Genomic DNA, 21,889 nt, shown 5'->3' with positions numbered 1-21,889 from the left:
TATACTTCAGATAAGCCAGTCATTCTTATCAAATGTTATAATTAATACTAATTAAAAAAACATTATAACTAACTTTTAAATTATTATTACTATGTGAAATCATTAATTTTTAAAGTAAAGTACTAAATATGAATAATTTTAAGCATTAATATCTAAAATGAGCTTAACTCAAACTTTGAAATTGAAAATAAACTAGATTTCGTTGAGAATCAAATTATTATAGAGAGTGTTCAGCTACAGCTATAAAAAATTTAAGGGATGATTCTTGAAGCTAAAATAAAGGGAAAATCAAGAATACAAAAATTGTGTTTCCAGTTCTAGTTTTTAGTTATTGACAATTAAAAATTAACCAAAATATCCGCGTGCGCGGACAAACATTCTTATACGAACGAAAGTAGGCTAGCCTATGCAGCGTATACAATTAGGTAGTCCGTTCTAAATCTATAACTGAAATTTGGATTCTTGACTTCCGACGGATTCAGTCGACCTTATAATTAAATGGCGGTGATGTCTTATCTAGGATGTACAGGTTCTAATCTCTATCATTTCCTCATTCGTAAAATACATTTCTTGATTGTGTAGAAGAGTGAGGTAGAGAAGTATGCATATTCAAAAGTCTTTCTTTTTTTATTTGCGTTTATTTTACAATCAATTTTCGTTAGAGAATTTTAAGTAAATTTATCTGACGTGGTACTATGACATGATTAATAAGTGTTTATAGTATGTTTGATTCTATTTGAATCTAGTGCTTAGGTCTAAGGTGTAATGTCTTCTTAGCCTGCGGATCTGTTTCAAGGTGTCGAGTAGTTGAGTAATTAGAGGATTTTGGTGGTTGTTAACTCTTGTGCTGTGTCTATTGCTGAATTTGGATAATTCTTCTTTGACTGTGGATATCTTGAGGTCCAATGTATCGTTTCGTTGGTGACGTACCATGGTGCATCTACTAGGGATCTTAAGATTTTCGATTGGAATCGTTGAAGAATTTTTATGTTGGAATTACTTGTTGTTCCCCATAGTTGGATTCAATAGGTCCAAACAGGTTTTAATATGGCCTTGTATAATGTAATTTTACTTTGCGTGTTTAAGTTGGAACGTCGGCCGATGAGCCAGTAGAATTTTTTAAATTTTGCTTTGAGTAGTTTGGTTTTATCTAAGATATATTGTTTTCATGTCAATCTTCTGTCCAGAGTCATGCCCAGATATCTGACTGACTCTTTATCTGGAATAGATATATTGTTTATCGTCACCTGTGGGCAAGTTTGTTTTCGTAGCATGAAAGTTATGTGGCTAGATTTGTTTTAGTTGACTTTGAAGCGCCATTTGTGGAACCACTCCTCCATAGAGTCGAGATATCGCTGGAGAGTAGAGGAGACAATTGTCGGGTCTGAGTGCGAAGATAATAAGGCTGTATCGTCGGCAAATGTCGCTGTGGTTATATCTGTCGAAATTGGTAAGTCTGCAGTGTAGATGTTGAACAGTAGGGGTCCGAGGACACTGCCTTCGGGTATGCCAGCTTCTATTGGAAATGTTGAGGTTATAGCGTCTAAGTGTTATACCATGAATTGTCTGTTGGTCAGGTAGGATTTTAAGATGGAGTAATAGGTGTGTGGTAGGATTTTCTTTAGTTTGAACAATAGTCTTTCATGCCATACTTAGTCGAATGCCTGTTGAATGTCTAGAAATACCGCAGTGCAATATTTTTTCTTTTCTAAGTCTTGGGTGATTTTGTGAGTTATGCGATGAATTTGCTCTATCGTAGAATGTTGCTTTCGGAAACCGAATTGGTGATCTGGCAGTGTTTTTAGATCCTCTAAGAGTGGAAGGAGTCATATCATTAGCATCTTCTCAAATAGTTTGGACAAGGTGGGCAGAAGACTAATTGGGCGATAAGAGCTGGTTTCATGTATTGGTTTTCCAGGTTTGGGAATGAGAGTAATCAATGACATTTTCCAGGGCTTGGGATAGTATTCAAGGCGGAAAATTGCATTAAAAATGGAAGTGATGATTGCAATCCCTTTTATGGGAAGCTCCTTAATGGCTTTGTTACTTATCAGATCATGTCCCGATGCTTTTTTGGGATTTAGACGACGGATTAATTCTATGACTTCTAGTGATGAGAAAGGCTCAATAGGAGGAAACATTTGGAAGGGAGAGTGCAGGTATCCAGTTATTTCATCTGGATTAGTGGGGGAATGTGGTTTGAAGACGTTAATTAGATAACTGGTAAACATGTTAGCTTTTTGTGTAGGGCTACGCGCTCACCCACCTTGTGGACAGCGAATTGGAGAGATTGTTAGCGGAGGACGAGAGAGTTTCCTGGATGCCTTCCATAGTGAGTAATTAGAGTTAGCTGTGGGAGATAAGTTGGCAAGGTATTTTTGAAAACAGTCGTTTCTATAGTTTCTAAGGGTTTTAGTGAGTTTTCTTGTTGCATTATTATCTTGCGCTTGTCATCGGGTGTTCTATAACTCTGCCATATTCTTCTAAGTCTGCGTTTTTCTATGATTTTTTTAAATATATGGTGGGGATATTCGTGTTTATTGTCAAAGCTCTTCATAGGTGTGGAAGAACGGATAGCGTTTACTATGCTGGTGTTTAGGTATTCGGCGGCTGCTTCTATATCTTCGTTTGTTTTTAAGCGAATTGAGGCTGATGTTGTATGATTGAAGATTTCCCTAAAGAGTTCCCAATTGGTGAGTTGGTTGTGAATAAAGCCAGTAGGTAGATTTTCAATAATTGTTGAGTTAATTATTGCTATTACGGGTGAATGATCTGAAGAGAGTTCTGCAGAAGATTTGATTTGGACATATCTTGGCGAGATGTTTTTGGTTATAAAGAAGTCTAGTAAGTCAGGTAGTTTGTTATTGTCAGTGGACCAGTAAGTGGGTTCCTTTGTATTGAGGTAATTAAGTCTGTTGGTGTTTATACTGTTCAATAGAGTTTTACCTCTTGCTGTAGTAAGTCTGCTGCCCCATTGGGTGTGTTTAGCGTTATAATCTCCTCCTGCTATGAATCTATTGCCGAGGTCTTCGAGGAAGTTATCGAGATTCTCTTTGGAGATAGAATGTCTAGGAGGACAGTATACTGCTGACGTAGTGATTGGACTATGCCAATCTTCTATTGCTATGTTTGTGGCTTGGAGGTAGTCCTTCTGAAATGATGGAAGCTGATAATGATTTATGCTGGCTTTTATGATAATTCCGGTGCCGTCATGGGCTTTCCAGCTGGGATGTTGGGTATGATAGAAGTTATAACCAATTATTTTTAGGTAATTCTTATCGGTGGTGTGGGTTTCGGATGTGAGCATTACATCAATTTGTTGTTGTTTTAAGAAGAATTCTAGTTCGTATTTGTGCTGAGCTAGACCGTTGGCATTCCAAAGAGCTATGTGTAATGGTTTTATTTTACGTCGCAGTGTAGTTTGCTCACATGGAGTGTAACAGTGTTAGCAAGCTTCTACATTGCTCTGATTGTTGTTCGATTAATTTTTCGAACCTATCGAGGTTATTCGTGCTTTGTGGACTGGGAACTAGGACTAGAATATTTTGGGAATGTTCATTATGGATGATCGGTTTGCTTTATACTCCTTGAACTACCTGAGCATAGAAGATCGAAGGAGTAGATAGTTTTTGTGGGCTGCGTGTTGGAATCGTGAGGTCCTTTACTCTGGGTTTAGGATACTTGTTATATAAGGTCTTGTAGGCTGAACACCCTTTGTAGTTTGCAGGGTGGTCTCCTTGACAGTTTTTTTTTTTATTTTATTTTGGTTATTTTACAATTTGTCCTTGCGGACATTTGGTAAAGTGTTATACCTTGTTGGTGGAGAAAAAAAAAATATAAATAAAAAATAATATAGCATGTGGGCGGCTACCCCCAGCGGGGTGCCAGCTTCGTTTTTTCTAAGTTATATCTTTTATGAGGTCTATTGGGTGTTTCCTTTTTAGTCTTCTTGCGATGTTTGTTGTGTTGCACGTTTCAACTGCCAGCTGGTTCGGGTGCGTTTCTATTCTTGTTCTGTATCTTGTTGCGAATCTGGTAATCTCCTCCTTGACCGTTGGTATTCCGAGGTCTTTCCTTATGTCCTCGTTTCTAACGTACCATGGGGCGTTTACTATTGTTCTAAGGATTTTGGCTTGTATTGTTTCGATTTTGGTTATATGACTCATTGCTGCTGTTCCCCATAGTGGAATTCCGTATGTCCAGATTGGCTTTATGATTATTTTGTATATTTTCAGTTTGTTTTCTGTGCTTAGCTTGGATTTTCGGCTTGTTAGCCAGTGCATTTGTCTCCTTGCTATCTGTATCTTGTCTATTATTGATTTGATGTGCTGTTTCCATGTGAAGTGAGTATCTATGTGAAGTCCAAGGTATTTGACTTGCCTTGTTTGTGTTATTTGCGTGCCGTTCAGGAAGATGTTTGGTGTTATCTGTTTTCTCAATGTGAATGTAATGTGGTTGCATTTGTTAGGGTTAGCTTTGATTTGTTTGTCTTGTAGCCACTTTTCTATTTTTGTGATGTGCTCTTGTAGTATTGTGGCTGCTGTTACAGGGTTAGTGTGCCTGACTAGCACGGCTGTGTCGTCCGCGAATGTCAGTATTTTGCTATTGGTAGTTGTTGGAATGTTGGCCGTGTATACTGTGTATAGTATGGGTCCTAGGACGCTTCCTTGTGGAACACCTGCTTTGATGTCTTTTGCTTCGGAGTGTGCGTCCTTGATTTTTACTGTGAAGTTCTGTTGCTTATGTATGACTTTATTATTTGGTATATTTTTTCCGGGAATTGCTTCTTGATTGTTTGTATTAGGCTTTCGTGGTTTATTTTGTCGAATGCTTTCTCTATGTCCATGAATAGGGCTGTACAATATTGTTTGTTTTCTATTGTGTGTATTATTTCGTTGACAAGCCTGTGCATTTGTTCTATGGTGGAGTGTTTATTTCTGAATCCAAATTGATGGTCTGGTATTAATTTTTCCTTCTCTATTATTGGTTTTAGTCGGGCGTATATTACTTTTTCTAGTATTTTGGAGAGCACGGGGAGTAGTGATATTGGTCTGTAGGATGTTGCTTCATGTGGGTCTTTGCCTGGTTTGGGTAACATTATGATTTGTGCCTGTTTCCATAATGTGGGATAATATTGTATTCTTAGTATTGCATTGAATATTATTGTAATTAGCCGTATCGCTTTTGGAGGGAGGTTTTTCAATATTTTGCCATTGATTAGATCGATTCCTGGTGCTTTGTTATTTTTTGTTTTTTCTATTATGTTTCTTATTTCTTGTGCTGTTGTTTTGGGTATGGTGTATTGCTTGTCGATTGCAGTGCTAGTGGCTATCGCGTCGTCGTCCGTATGGCTGTTGTGGTTGCTGTTATTGATGTTGTGTGGTGTAAATGTGTTGCATAGGTGGATGGAAAATTCTTCGGCTTGCTCTTCGTTGCTTCTTGCCCATGTGTTGTCTGCTTTTCTGATTGCTGGGGCTGGTTTTATCGCCTTCTTTATTTTTTTTGTGGCTTTCCATAGTGAGTAGTTGTAGTTCTCGTGTACAGATAGTGACTCTATGAACTTTGTGAATTCGTTGTTGTTGTGCTCTTTTATTTCGTTTTTTATTTCCTTTGCGAGTTTGTTTAGGTGTTTTTTGTTTTCTTTTGTTCTATGTTTTTGCCATTTTGCTTTCGCTTTTCTTTTATCTCTAATTTTTTCGAGGATGTCTGATGGGATTTGTTTTATTTGTTTAGTGGTAGTTGCTGGTTTTGTGGTTGCCCGTGCTGCCTCTTGTATAGTTTTTGTAAGTGTTGTTACAGCTTGTTCGATGTGTTGGGGCGTTTTTAGTGGGATGTTGCAGTTGATTTTGCTTTCAATTATTTCTTTGAAGGTTTGCCAATTAGTGAATTTGTTGCATAGCGTCTCTGAGTTGTTGTAGAGTATTGGCTTGTTTCTGTATGTTATTATTATGGGTGTATGGTCGGAGCTAAGCTCGAGGCTGGATGCTATATTTATTTTATTTCCGTTTAATCCCTTTGTGACTGCAAAGTCGAGTAGGTCAGGGATTTTGCTCAGGTCTGTCGGCCAGTATGTCGGTCTTCCTGTGGATAATATATTGAGATTGTTTTTCCTGATGTGTTTTTCCAGGGTTTTGCCTCGAGGTGTAGTGATTCTTGATCCCCATGTTGTGTGCTTTGAGTTGTAGTCTCCTGCTGCGATAAACTTGTCGCCTAGTTGTTGGAAGTATTCTTCCCACATTTGTGTTGTAATTTTGTATCGCGGTGGTGCATATACTGCTGACAGCTGTAGACGGTTGCTGCTAGTTTGTACGGTAACGGTAGTTGCTTGTATGTGTTCTTTACTAACTTGGCTGTGTAGGTGGTGTTTAATGTCGTTTCTTATTATCACTGCGGTTCCTCCGTGTGCTTTTCCTGAGGGGTGCTTGGTATCGTATATGGTATAGTGCGGTATTTTTGTGTAGCTTTTTGTTGTGAAATGCGTCTCTGATACGAGTAGTATGTCTATGTTGTTGTGGTATAGGAATGTTTTGGTTTCAATGGCCCTTTGTTGTAGGCCGTTAGAGTTCCAGGCAGCTATTTTTAGCATGTCCGTTTTTACTTTTTGCTTAGCATGTTTGTTATCAGTTGTATCATTGCTGTGATTTGTAGTGATTGCTGTTTGAATGCTTCGTTTAGTTCGCTTATCGTTCTTGTTAACATATCGGTGCTTTTGATGGATTGCTTTAATAGTTCTTTTATTTCTGTAGCGTCGTTGGTGTTGTTGTTGTGGTTTTGGTTGGTTACGGCTGTTATTTCCTTGGTTACTTGCGCGTAGCTTCGACTGCCAGAGGTGTTGGTTGGCCATAAAATATGGATATATTTTGAGAATCCTAAGCGTAAAAGATCATGGGTGGCTCCAGGCGAACCACCGACATCGACTACAAGACCAAATCGCTATGGACGGAAGACAATGCTCTGTGTTTGGTGGGATCAGAAGGGTGTGATCTATTATGAGCTGTTAAAACCTGGCGAAACCGTTAATACTGAGCGCTACCGACAACAAATGATCGATTTGAATCAAGCTTTGCTTGAAAAACGGCCAGAATATCAAAAAAAGCAACACAAAGTATTTTTGCTCCATGATAATGCACCAACGCATACAGCAAAACTGGTCAAGGAAACGATTGAAGCGTTCAGTTGGGAAATACTTTCGCACGCGGCTTACTCACCAGACTTGGCTCCGTCCGATTACTATTTATTTGCATCGATGAGACACGCACTTTTGACTTCACTTCTTACGAAAATGTACGAAAATGGCTCGATGACTGGTTTGCCGCAAAAGAGAGACAGTTTCTTTGGCGTGGCATCCACCAATTGCCAGACAAATGGGAAAAATGTATAGCTAGTGATGGGCAATACTTCGAATAAAATTTTAAAATATTTTATTTTAAGAACGAAATGATAACACATGCACAATAAGTAAATAATAATCAACATAAATTGTAACTAACAATAATTACTTATCAAACATATGTACTTGTTTAATAATGGGTACATCCTCCTTTATTTTCTATTACTTCTATTGTACGACTTGGTATCGAATTATACAGGGTGCGCCGTTAGAATTCGGACAGAATTCAATTTGTAGTTCCCACCATATTAGAATTCAGATGTTTGTGCTGATTGACTCTGAAGTTAGTTAAATATGTCAATAAGTCTTCTATAACCTCAAAATGACAGAACTCGTTAAGCAAAACCCGGAATACGATAGAAGAGCGGCGATTATAGAAAGTCTTCGCGCCGGGAGAACGCCGGTCGAAATTATAAAATTCTTTAGCTACCCAAGATCGACGGTAATTTAATTTTGTTGTGGGCAAAACCAAATTTCCAGCAAGTGTTCACGTTTTGAGCGTTGTCTCAAGTGAGGGCGACGTCATGCCTCCGCACTTCTTCCAAAAAGGCGAAAGAATCACAAAGGAGGTTTATTTGGAGGTCCTGAAGACAGTAATAAAGCCGTGGATGGAAATTACGGCTTCTGGAAGGCCGTATTTATTTCAACAAGATGGCGCACCTGCTCACACAAGTCATCTTGTTCAAAATTGGCTCTCTGACAATGTGGACATGTTTTGGTCGAAAGATTTCTGGCCTCCTAACAGTCCCGACCTAAACCCATTGGACTATTACGTGTGGGGCGTTATCGAGAGACAAACTAATAAATGCAGGCACCCCAACGTCAACTCCCTACGAGCTGCTATCGAGTCAGAATTCGCGACAATTAAACGCGACCAGTTGAAGTCAGCGTGCTCGCGCTTTAGAGCAAGAATAGAGCAGGTCATAGAGGCAGAGGGTGGTTACATAGAATAAAAGTTCTCAGCAAGGACCCTTTAAATGAGATATAACAACATTTTCATGTGTTTTTGTGTATTGACTTAAATAAACAACTTTCTGCACAAAACTTCTTTTGTCCGGATTCTAACGGCGCACCCTGTATAGTTCCTGGATATAATTTTGACTTAACGTATCCCATTCACGTATAATTGCATTATTTAATTCTTGTACGTGTTGATACTGCTTTCCATTCGCGTATATGCCATGAACAAGTTCTGCCCAGCAATTTTCAATAATATTAAGTTCCGGAGAGCGTGCAGGCCACGGCAAAATAGATATATTATTTTCATTAAAATATGATTGGACCAATCTTGATGTATGTACAGGTGCATTATCTTGTTGAAAGATTTAATCAGATCCAGAAATGTGTTCTGCATGATTACTTATTTGTACTTTGATTAAATTTATGTATCGGACACTATTCATTCTCCCAATGACTTGTCTTGCCGAAATAACCGATGTCGGCCAAAAACATCACGCTGCCTCTTTCCATTTCTCGTCGAATTGCTGACATTGTCTCTTTTCTTATGTCATGAAAATAATATTTTAACCTATCAGGATCATCCAAATTGAATCGTTTTCGTCTGAAAATAGTACCATTTCTCCATTTCTTTCTCCATTTCTTTTTCCAATGCATTCTTTCTTTTGCAAAGCGTAAATGTTTTACTTTGTGCTTCATTGTTAACGAAGGTTTCTTTTTCAATTTTAGCCTCTTAATGTCTTCGCAAGCTAGTAGAACTCGACGAACACTTGAAATACTGGCACTAACACTAGAGTTTTCTATTATTTGCTTCGTTATTAATTGCGAATTGGAAGCTACACGCAAAATTGCTCGCTTATCACGATCGGATAACGGTGACGGCCGACCAGTACTTATATTTTTGCCATAATCTTCAACATTTTTAAAGAAATTGTGTATTACTCTACGACTTCATCTTATTACTTTCGATATTTTTGCTACTGAAAACTGTTGCTCTTTTAGTTTAAGAATTTGCTTTTTTTCAGACTCGTTTAATTTTTTTCCGCGTCCCACATACTTACAAATTTATATAATATTGTACTGTAATCTTTACTCGTTAATAGATCATGAACTACTGAGCAATTTCTAAACATATTAACAGAGTGTGTTATAATTTCGACCTTAGTATGGAATAGTTTTTCTTGGTTACACACTAAATCTTATAATATTTTTAATTATTTTCAACGAACCGCATATCCTGAGCTCGTAATGTTTTGATATTATACGTTACAGACGAAAAACTTTGTACACGTCATTGAGAAATTAAAGATAACACATCTGGGTTATCTTTTTGACGATGAGTGTAAACGAAAGGAAATCAGCTAAAGCAGCGGGGCGCACAGTGATCATTAATCCGAACGACATCTACAAGTCGTAGAGACTATGTCAAGTAGAGGATACTATGGTATTCAGAGACGTAAACTGCGATTGTCTCATCTGCGAACGTCTACAGTAAAATCACGCACGCACCGCGATTGTCCATTACCATATTCTACCAACATAGTGCAAGAACACTTGATCAGCTGTTTTGGGAACAGGTGGATCATTAAAAGAAGACCTGTGTTTTGGATTGCTCGGCCCTCAGATTTAAATCCCCTTGACTTTCACTTCTGGGGACACATGAAGAGATTAGTGTGCGCATCGCAGGTGTCTATGGCAATAAAACTAAAGCTCCGCGTTTTCTCCGCAGCGGAAGTGGTACAAAACACAATGGGAAATTTTCACGCAATGCAGAAAATTTTACAAGAAGAGTCAGGTTCTGTTTGCAAGAAAACGGTAACGGAAAAAGTACATATTGAACATCTGTTATAATTTGTTGTATTCTTTGCGGACACTCGCGAATGGGACAATCGCAGTGCGTGTACGAACCTTGTACAAATGTCGCCTATGTGCTATTGTTAGGATTCTGTTATAGACACTCGCGAATGAGATAATCGCAGTGCGTGTTGGAAGCTTGTACAAATGTTGCCAATATGCTATTGTTACATTTCTGTCATGGACACTTGCGTCCGGGACAATCGCGGTACATGTGTGATTTTTCTATAGATACCTCGCGGGAGTAAAGGATTATAGGAAATATTAATCTTCTTTACTCGGAAATAGACTTCATAGATTTTCAGTTTACCATTTATTTATTATTAATACTAATATTATTGATTTTAATGTTCAGTCTATTTCTTTTGCGATACGTCACGCGGAGTCGCTTACGTCTCTGAATATTATGGTCGTCTTCTCCACGACTTATACGAGATAAGCTGACGCCCAATCGTTCGGATTGAGAATCACTGTGCGCTGTGTAAGGAGGTTTTTTTTGCTAGTTTAGCCGATTTTTAATTGTCAATAACTAAGAAACAAAACCGAAAGCACAATTTTTTTATTCTACATTTTTGCCTTATTTCGGCGTCAAAAATTGTATTGTCGTAGACATCGGCGATGCGTACACTAAGCTCTTCATGTGTCCCTAAAAGTAAAATGGGGGAGATTTAAATCAGGGGATCGAACAGGCCGAGGCACAGGTCCTGTTCGACCAATCCACTTGTTTCTAAAACACCTAGTCAAGTGTTTTTGCACTGCATTTGTGGAACATGGTGATGCACCATTCAGAATGAACCATACATTCATACGCACGTGAAGAGGTATTTCGTGTAATAAATCGCCTATGTGCGTATTTAAAAATTCCAAATATGTCGATCTATTTAGTTGGGATGGCGAGATAAGTGAACCAATGAATAATATCTTCTTGGAAAAATTAGAATTTGCACAAATTCTTTCTTCTTTGAAAATCTTCTCTATTCAAATCCTAAACTTTCTGACAATTGTACGAATGTAGATTTCCTTGCTTCAATATAACCTATACGGCACTGTTGCTGACACTTTCTTCTGCAGCAATAATCCTCGTACTTAACGTCCGATTTTTCTGAACACGGTGCAATATTCTATCTTCCGCATCGTCTTGATGAATATGTCCGTCACATTTCACAGGTTTTAATATAGCTATATCCCGCTATCTTTAGTTGATTCTATAAAACATCCTTGCGTTAAGTATAAACGTTGTTCTTTGTTGTACGTCGGAAAGTTTCAGATGTATATGACATTTTATTAATAGACGATATAAATAATAGACTACGTGCATAATGATTAGAGCGCACACAACACGCACTACGCACGCTACACGTACAATACACTCAACTTATTAAATAAAAAATAAAAAAATGAAAGAAGATAGAGAAATAAAAGATAAGAAAATTAAAAAATAAAGAAGATCAAAAAATTAAAGGATAGAAAAAATTTTTTAAATCTACAAAGAAATGATTTAAATCTATACTAAAGCTATAATTAACTCTAACTTAATATTTCTAATTCTTTGAACGTTTTTCGTTGACTGTCGAAATGAATCTGTTCTTTCAAAACTGTTCTAACTTCTTGCCCTAAAATGCCTAAAACGTGAAAATTTAGTGATGGAGAGTTTATTCAGAGAGAAAAATTTATGATATCCTTTACCAATGCTTTCATCGTTTTTGTATAATTCCAAAATTAACCAGAAACAGTCGAAACATATGAAAAGTTCCTTTTAAAAGTGAGGATATGATATTGAGAAAGCGAACGGTCTATTCGCCAGATATGTTTAAAAAATGCCCAAATCCCTTTCTCTCTTTCTCTCTCTCTCTCTCTCCGCTACAGTAAAAACTGAAGACAGAGAGGCGATTACAATGATGTTATGTTTACGTTATTTGCAATTGTCGAGATCTAATAATTTTTTCAGTTTTCATTGTCGAAACAATTATGTAATATAGTAAACTGTAAATTAACGGGTAGTTTGAATAAACAGTACCTGGCGATGCAGAGTAATTCACAACTATGTGCAAAAGCAAAGATATATGGAGGAGACGCTGCTATTAATAAATTAAAACGTGAATAAACAAAGGCTATTATTTAAGATTTGAAGAATGTACAAAAGCAATAGACATGTTTCCGAAACCCATCTGGTAAACAGAAAGTCCACTTTTCCAATGGCAGTATCCAAATATCGTGCCTGCTTTAGCTTTAAGGCAGAAATACAAAATAAAAGCATAGACAATGGTAATTGTACATTTTTTTACATTTTTCCTGAACAAAGCCTTCAAGTGTCAATCTCGTAGTGTTTCGACTAGTTAAAATTCTGTAAAACGTTTGTAAACAGTTAAAACTGCCTTGCAAAGATAGTATCATTTCGGCAACGAAAGCGAAAGCTTGATCTGTCCCCTGATCTGTTAGGTTCTCACATTTATATTTCCTCAACTTTTACTTTTCAGGATATATGAATAGCCGCTATGCAACAATAGTGTTTACGGCAACATTTTAAGTTTAAAATAAAAATTGAATCTTATTTGTAAGAAAATGGTGACCATATTGAACTGTAATATAAAAATTAGTATTTTTGATACCGTTATTCTGTGGATACACGCGAATAAGACAATAGCTGTGCGTGTTTTCTCAGAACAATTATGGACGGAATAATTGTGGCGTATGATCTCTGTATAAATATTGTTTATATATGTACTTTTATTTATTAATTATTTATGGACCCAAAATCTTAGAGGAAAGATTAAAACTCTCTACTCGGAAAAACCATAGGGCGGTTTTCGATATACTTTTATGGATTTCGATATTAAATTTTATGGATTTTAAGCAGGTTTAGTGTTTAGTCTATGATTTTTTTTACAAACCATAGCGCGGGATCGTTTACGTCTCTGAATATCAATCTTTTCCTTTACAACTTGTACGAAGTAAGCTGCTGCCCATATATTGGTCGGTTTGAGGATTACACGCACCTCCGCAGCTGGAGTTGACCTACTTTCGTTCGTGTAAGGTTTGCTCGGGCACATGGATATTTTGGCTGATTTTTAATGATTAATAACTAATAACTGAATAATAATAATTAAATTGTTAATAACTAAAAAAAAAACAAAGCTGACAACTCAATTTTTTTATATTCGTGATTTACGTCTTATTTCAGTCTCAAAAAATCATGCCATACATCTTTTTATGAACAGCCTGTACACACGAGCCCATACATAGTTGATTGCGAAGTTCGGTCATGGCTTTTGTTTGCCCAGCTATTTTATCTTAACAACACATCACAAAACAGCAATTTTAAGTAGTCAGATTTTAACATGATTTGAATGATATCAAATTACCGGAATAAGAAAAATGTAATGCTTCTTTACAGAGCGTTCCAGATTTTTTGTGTAATGGTTACCAAACTGTTTTAAATCACAGTGCACTTTAGAAGAAAAAAAGATATACATACATATATATACATATATATACATAGGCCAGTTTTGGTCTTGCGCCTCCAGTGGAATATTGCGAGATTGTTTTGTTTGTATTAACAGTCTTCACCGTTATTGTATCAGCCCCGTTTGTTCCGCGCTGTACGCGGATTAGGAGAACCAAGTTCCATTCTGTAAGAAGGGTAAACTCGTACACAGATTTATTGCATACCACACCCCACACACCGAATAAGAATTTCATCCTTTCTTTCACTTTAGGTCTCTATAGTTTTATGTTTTCATACTTTTACCTTTTTATATTTTTATGTGTTCAAGAAATTCTGTCTCTTCCAGCAGCAAACAATTTTATGATGTCAATGAACGCTTATTTAATCGTTTAAGAGATTAATTGTAATCAAAAGTCATTGTCCGAGTTAAAGAGCTTTATAAGGTTTATTGCTTGCCATGGTCATCACTGAGTAAGACCCGTGGAATTCCCATACACGTCATTCAAAGATCTTGATACGGATCATACCTGAGAGTGTCATTAGCTGGGATATACAGCAAATTGTCCACCATCTTTGCAAGTCCAAAATATTTCGGCAACTGTTTAGAATGAGTGTAAAGGCGAGAAATTTTACGGTAAATTCAGGGTAATAATCGCTTCTGCCTCAATAATCATAGTGCTCGGACTAGTACTTAGTTTTCACATTCGGGGCGTTTAAATCGTGGCGTCTGTTTTTACATCATCCTAGAACCATCGATCGTTGTTCTTCGAATTTTGAAGTTCAAACAACGGTGTTCAGCTAATAATTGCTTTTTTCAGAAATATAAATTCTTCAATGAGATAAAGAGCACACAGCGATATAAATCGACGAACCATGCCCGTGTCACGGACCAACTTTCCTTTTTGCCATGTGGTACGCCAGATGTGACGGTCCTTGTAAAATTCCACGTAGTCCGGACGCCAAGACCTATCTATTGTTCTATTAACTCGCAACAGGCCTAGGAAGACAAACATAAACCGAATCTGTTCAGTTTCAGTTTCCTTCACGTAAATATTTTCGGTTTATGTTTGTTGCACGCTCTTACCTAATACGGAGAAAGCGGGTGTCTGGCAAGATAAGAGTTTTTCCACGAACAAGGATGCCTACGAGCCATATCTAGCTCTCCTTGTCTTTACTATCTAATTCATTTACCAATGGGCATCGCGGATCGTTACCCTCACTTTTCCACCAAAAAGTGTGGACAACGAATCCGCGTTCTGGGTTCCAAAGGGAACACCCACACCGAGCTTTCTTCTTTGATGGTACGAGTCCGTTGAGACAGTTCTATTTCTAATCTCAATCAAGTTCTATTTCTAATTTCAATCCGGTTCTATTTCTAATTCCAATTCAGTCACAATATTGACCTTTGTAATAAAACTCTGAGTCTAAAGAATAAAGACTATACTAAAAAAATCAACAGTTGCGTAATTACTTAAAAAATTACGTGACATTTTGGCGATCCACTGCCAGGATCTATTCGCTTCAGTGAAAACGAAATTACGATTTCGGCGTACGCGCATCATTGAAGATTGAAGGATCAGCGGACTACTGCGAATCTTTGCTACTACGAAGCCCTGCAGCAACTTTCAACGTTCCACTACGGTGAAACTAGACGAGAGGACTACGGTCAGGGCAGAGCAAGCCTACGAATAAGATTCGGAATCCAGAAGCAACCCGAGAGGAATAACCCCAGAGACTCCTCAACGGCTATAGCTACTACGGTAAGCTAGAAATCTGGATTCGATTGTACATTACCGTACGAGGAAATCAAGTTTCTCAAGCGTTTCGAGCGTTTCGAGCTCAAATAAATAGTTCAGACTCAGTAAACTTAATTAGAATCATGTCTACATCGCGAAAAGACGAAACCGAGACCGTTTCCGCAATCGGAGATACTTATAATTCGATTCGTGCCACATTCAACGCGATAGTAAAACAAAGAGCACTTATTATGGAACGTCTGGTGTCTATTATACAAGAAGCGGACAATGAAAAGAAGAAGCGTGCGGCAGAGATTGAAGTGCTAGACAACAAAATCTCGAATGTTATGACAGGACACAACGTTAGTACGGAGCCAAGCTCTCTGATTACCGTGGACGAAGTTACTACCGCGAGAGACAGAACTCCACCACCGTCCGCTCCAATTCAGTCAGAAGCAGATAACTACCTCTCCTACGAAGATCGTTCACCGCAATTCGCCTCTCCGAGGTTACGGGCCAAAGACGCGGTCGCATGTTTACCACAGCTAAACGGCGAAGACGATATCGGAGTGAAAGAGTTCAGACGTGAAGTGCGCGAAGTGCGAGCATTGTGTTATGAACCGACAGTATCGCTCAAGATGATCAAGTCCGGTAAAATTACTGGTAAAGCCGCAATGGCCATTTGCAATGTACCAATCCGCGAATACGGACACCGGTACGATGCCCTAAGACGAAACGTAGCGACCCAAGCCTCCATTAGGGAACAACAAGATCAGCTACGCGAAACGATACAGGGACACGACGAAAGTGTTCAGAGCTACATTATCAGGTTCCGCAGAGTGCTTAATAAACTACAGTGTAGTGTAACGAACGAGTACTATGACGAAATCAGTAGGCGTACAATGAACGACAGAATCTTAAGAGACTCCGTAACAGACTTCATCCGAGGGCTAAAACCCGAAATAGGACGGATATTACTCGGTTATCCACCGTACAACATCGCCGAAGCCGAAAAGAGAGCCTCCGAGATCGAGCGATACTTCAGGGAAGATCGAAATCGACAACCAAGACCAAGGAACTTCCAGCAAGCCGAACGAATGCCACTCGCCCAAAGGACTCAAATGAAATGTTTAAAGAATAACCGAATCGGACATTTCTCCAATCAATGTAAAAATTATCAAACACCCAGTCAATTTCCGAGACCACCACAATCTCGAGACACAAGGAAGAAACAGAGGAACAAATAAACCAGACATACGAATTAACGCCACAACAGGAAGACTACCCACAGTACTTTTACGATCCGACGGACAACGATATGCTTTATCAATGGTGGTGAGTGCCCAACCAAAACAACCAATTTTATCGAAAAGTCAAACACGAATTATTTAAAATGTAATACTAGAAAAAAAAGATATTTTTGTTACTATGAACATATAAAATCCGTTGAATAACGATTATTATATTTTCAATATTGCGTATATTTCTCGGAAAATTTCTAGAACTATTGATACATTAAGTACATTACATTGATGCGGTATAAAAAGAGTATACATAAAGTTCCATACTCTAGAAGCATTTAACAAACAAATAATTTTACATTATGGATATTGATGGATATTTGTTTTAGTAGTATTTACAGATAAGTTAACATTACAAGGACATTGTTTTTGAATTTTATTTTCACTCAAATCTTTAAGCGTTGTATATTCTAGAATATTATTAGTTGATGCAATCATACAACAGAAATTTGTGTTTTATATCAAAATATTTAATATTATTTAGCATAAAATCAACTAAAGTTGTCAGGTATTGTTAATAAATTTGAATTTTTATATTATCCATCATTCTAAGACAAACTGTATAGTTTAAATCATTGTTAATTAGTTATTTTGGGAACAATTATAAGTTGGTAACATATTATTTGTACAATTTCAATGTCAACATAGAAATAACAAAATTTTAGTTGATAGATTATCATAAGATAATGATCATATATTCTCAAAGAAGATACATTCTATTAATGAGTTAAGTACTATACTGCCACATGTAATTTTATTCGCAAGTAAATGTATAAATAATATGTTTAAACCAAAAATGATTAATAATAATAATATTTAATATAAAGGAATTAGAGTAGAAATTTGAGACAAGGATCTTATAATGCCTAGAGATTATAACTATAATATGTACCAAGTATTAAGCTCAGTAAGTGATGTTTCTTCTACTATTGAAACAATATCTGTAGACTGGAACATGAATTGTGGATAACTGATTTCACATTATTATTACAGTAAAAATTACAATGCCCTTATTATTGAATAACACAAAGTTTCAATACAAGTTTGTTTTACTTAAGTAGAATTTAAAATGGACAAATATATGTTAAAAAAGGTGTATTCATGGCTTTGTACAATATTCACATTCATATTAATGCATTACAGAGATAGATTAAAGTTGAAATGAAATATTTGATGAAACATGTGTATGTATTTAAAGTTGCACTCCGAATCGATATTTTTTTTATATACAAGAGTCGGAAAGGCGTACTATATAATGTAGGCTTCAGTATAGTATTTGTAGGATGCTTAAAAAAAAAAAAAAAAAAAAAAAAAAAAAAAAAAGAAAAAACAAATACAATTCGATGATACAATATGTAAACTTCTTGATGCCTGATGACATAATCACGTTGTAAATTGATTGAAATTATCAAAATAATAAATAATAAAAATCATAAAGCCGCAATCAGTCTTCAAAGAAGGAGACTCCGTATTAGTACACAACGATCATAAAAGACACAAACTTGATGTGGAATGGTTGGGACCGTACACGATTGATAAAGTATGTAATCCAATATCTAATTCAAGAAAAAAAAATATATATATATACACGGCAATCGTTTAAAACCCTACTTTCCAGGTCGACACTTCTCTTTGCCAGAATAACTATTTATGTATCAATCTAACCTTTTCTTTTCGCCGAAATGAAATCTTAGTTAACAGTCCCACCAACACCCAACACCTGTACCTCAACCAATACATGCCACCCCCAAAGAGAAGAGGAATCAGCTGCAATTTCAAATCACATCGAGTGCGATTTCACAAAGGGTCTCCTGAAGAAAACTTGAGGGACCAAGTTCAATCTAAGGAGGGGGGAATGTCACGGACCAACTTTCCTTTTTGCCATGTGGTACGCCAGATGTGACGGTCCTTGTAAAATTCCACGTAGTCCGGACGCCAAGACCTATCTATTGTTCTATTAACTCGCAACAGGCCTAGGAAGACAAACATAAACCGAATCTGTTCAGTTTCAGTTTCCTTCACGTAAATATTTTCGGTTTATGTTTGTTGCACGCTCTTACCTAATACGGAGAAAGCGGGTGTCTGGCAAGATAAGAGTTTTTCCACGAACAAGGATGCCTACGAGCCATATCTAGCTCTCCTTGTCTTTACTATCTAATTCATTTACCAATGGGCATCGCGGATCGTTACCTTCACTTTTCCACCAAAAAGTGTGGACAACGAATCCGCGTTCTGGGTTCCAAAGGGAACACCCACACCGAGCTTTCTTCTTTGATGGTACGAGTCCGTTGAGACAGTTCTATTTCTAATCTCAATCAAGTTCTATTTCTAATTTCAATCCGGTTCTATTTCTAATTCCAATTCAGTCACAATATTGACCTTTGTAATAAAACTCTGAGTCTAAAGAATTAAAGACTATACTAAAAAAATCAACAGTTGCGTAATTACTTAAAAAATTACGTGACACCCGCATGGCGCGCTTATAATCGCGATTTTGCCGTGCAACTTGCCAAGTTCACATTCAATATACAAATTCACCGTGTTCGTCTTTAATTGGAGATTATCCGTTCTGAATCGTACACGCTCGTATATTGCTCCCGCGGTGCTCGACGTAGGAGCACCTTAAGTCTTGTGTTTCATATTTTATTAACTTTAGTTAAGTGTTAGAATAAACTCTAGTTAAAGAATTTTGTGTAGTCTCTCGATCGACATTTTCGTGAAATAAACTTGTCTTTATCCCGATGTAAGGTTGGCGCCTCCAATGTTACGTTCCAAACAGCGAATCTGCGAGTCTTACCTCTGCCAACATATCTCATCTAAGATGTTTTAAGACATTTTTCTTGGATAAGTTATCGCTTACGTTTCAAGAATCAAACAGCTCGTTTCTCAATCACACATCACTCGCATCGCTACTTTCAGACAATTTAAATATTTCATTCAACTTCCGAACATAGTTCGATTATTCGCTACCGGTCTTATAGTTATATAATATAGTTACGTAGTTATATAACCTCACAATGGATTTTGTCTTACAGTTAATACATTCAAGTTAAGTGTTTTATTAACCAATGCATGTTTCAATAATTTCAAAATATTATTCCTATTATCGTAAAGGATTGTAGGGGACTTTAACGTGACCACGGCGGCATGGATAAGCAGACCTGTTTCGACGTTGCGCTTTAAACACCATCTGTGTGATCTGATCTCGGACGCTTGAAAGGGCATTTTTCGCTTTCATATCGGTAAGATAAAATACTAATGTAACGACGAAATTTTTTTATTAAAACCTTTTGGTTAATAGATATTTCATTAACACATTGGTGCGATTTTTCTGATTCACATAAGACAAAACACTACATTATTACATTAGCAATCAGCCAATTCCTTGAGAAGTTTTCTTTTTCTAAATAACATCCTTTACTCTTCATTACACATATCTACTGCTATACCTAAACAATTGTTACTTTCTTTTGGATAGAAATGAAACCTGATCTGGAGGCATGCCTCAAGGAAAATCTCATTATATAGAGCGTAGAGCATACTTAAGACGGAAAACGGGCCAAGTGCGAGCGAAAACTATCGGGAACTACCGAAATCTATCGGAAGCTGGCGAGCACCTATCGGAATTATTTTTCAAACTGATTTTCAATGCAACGTTAATTAGCAAATGTAAAAATATTACACATCCGCAACTAGATCTCAAAGAATATAATGTTCGTTAGATTTAAAAAATTTGTTCAACAAGATATTTAAGATATTAAGATACATCAAATAACTTCATCCGTTAAAAAGAATCAAATGGAAAGTGATATATCTTGACAAGGTTGAAACTTTAAGGTAATAGTGATCATGTTCACGAAAGAAAATAAAACTGATCCCAGTTCGATTAGATATTTTATATAAACACTTTGTGCAACTCAATACAATATACTTGGTTCTTACTACGGTTGACTAGGTACTAAACGATTATCGGTTGCTTCGCAGGAAACGTTCTTGGAAGATGTGCGCAATTACGGTAATCGGTATAATTGCGCGCGTCGCTGGCATGTTAATTAATATGCGAGCATCCAACTGATTCCCCTGCATAACACAAGTAAATGATTCCCGACCAGAAAAAAATTTGTATGTACGTATGTAGAGTAGACAGTATATTCTCTAGATGCCAGATAGGGGAGTCTGTCAAATACCTTTCGTTTTAATTTGTTGAGAATATAAGAACATATTGTTGTGTTCGATACATCAAAAAAGTTTATTTTTTTCTTGTCCAGCTACTCTTCATAGCCAAAAAAAGTGCGATTACATTTCTAATAGTGTTCTTAGATCTTTGTTAGTTCTTTTGAGCTTTCACAATGTCTTCGCTACTAACACTTTTTCTATTCTTAATAACATATCTTCGGAAATGTTTCTTTCCTTTTCTGCTGATGTGTTTGACATTTATTGAGACTTGTTCGATAAAGTCCAAGTACTGGAATTGACGTGGTGAATATTTTTTTACCTCTGTAGAAATGCAAATATTAATAGTGTTACGACCGTTCGCGGAGAGACGCGGTCGCGGGGAAAACGCGTCAGCGAGAGGCGTAAATTCTCGCTACGATTCGGTTAAACGACGCCGCGAAATAGTCGTTCCCCTTGTTTCGATTAGGATAACAGGGATGGTTCAATGAATTTAACACTGTCTTAACAGGTTAGTATAACATGTATATTCAACAATCAATTTTACAATAATGTGAACGTCATAAAGTATTTGGTGATGAGTACAGTTAATGCGTTACAGAAATTCGACCCGACTTTACGATATCTCTCAATGACTTCGTTAGACTAAGCGATTTTATTCGTCAAAGCTCTCGATGTATGCAGTTAGACTTTACAAACGGACTTATTTAAGGGTAGAATCGTTATAGACTTGTTGACTGCTCTGACGACGAAAACGAACTACTTTGAAAGTGATGATGCTGTGTCGGAGGAGAGCTAGAGAAGGGTGTCTAGCGCACGGTACCATCAGATTTGTGGATGACAGTTTTTGGCCGGGTAAGTGAGGGTAATAGACATTGTTTCTATTGGCTACTAAGACTGTTGGTGGACTAGGAAGGGTCTTAGCCGCCCTCGATAGAAAGTTGGTAGTAGGAAGCATCGCACGTTGAAAAACCAACTTTCACGTGTTTTCCCGAAACAAACCATGAACCTTAGAAAACGCTTTCGTTAAAGG

The sequence above is a fragment of the Bombus pascuorum genome, chromosome 13, assembly GCF_905332965.1.
Source record: "Bombus pascuorum chromosome 13, iyBomPasc1.1, whole genome shotgun sequence".
NCBI classification, from domain to species: Eukaryota; Metazoa; Arthropoda; class Insecta; order Hymenoptera; family Apidae; genus Bombus; species Bombus pascuorum.
The sequence above is the reverse complement of the archived record's forward strand: the minus strand, read 5'-3'. Positions refer to the sequence as shown.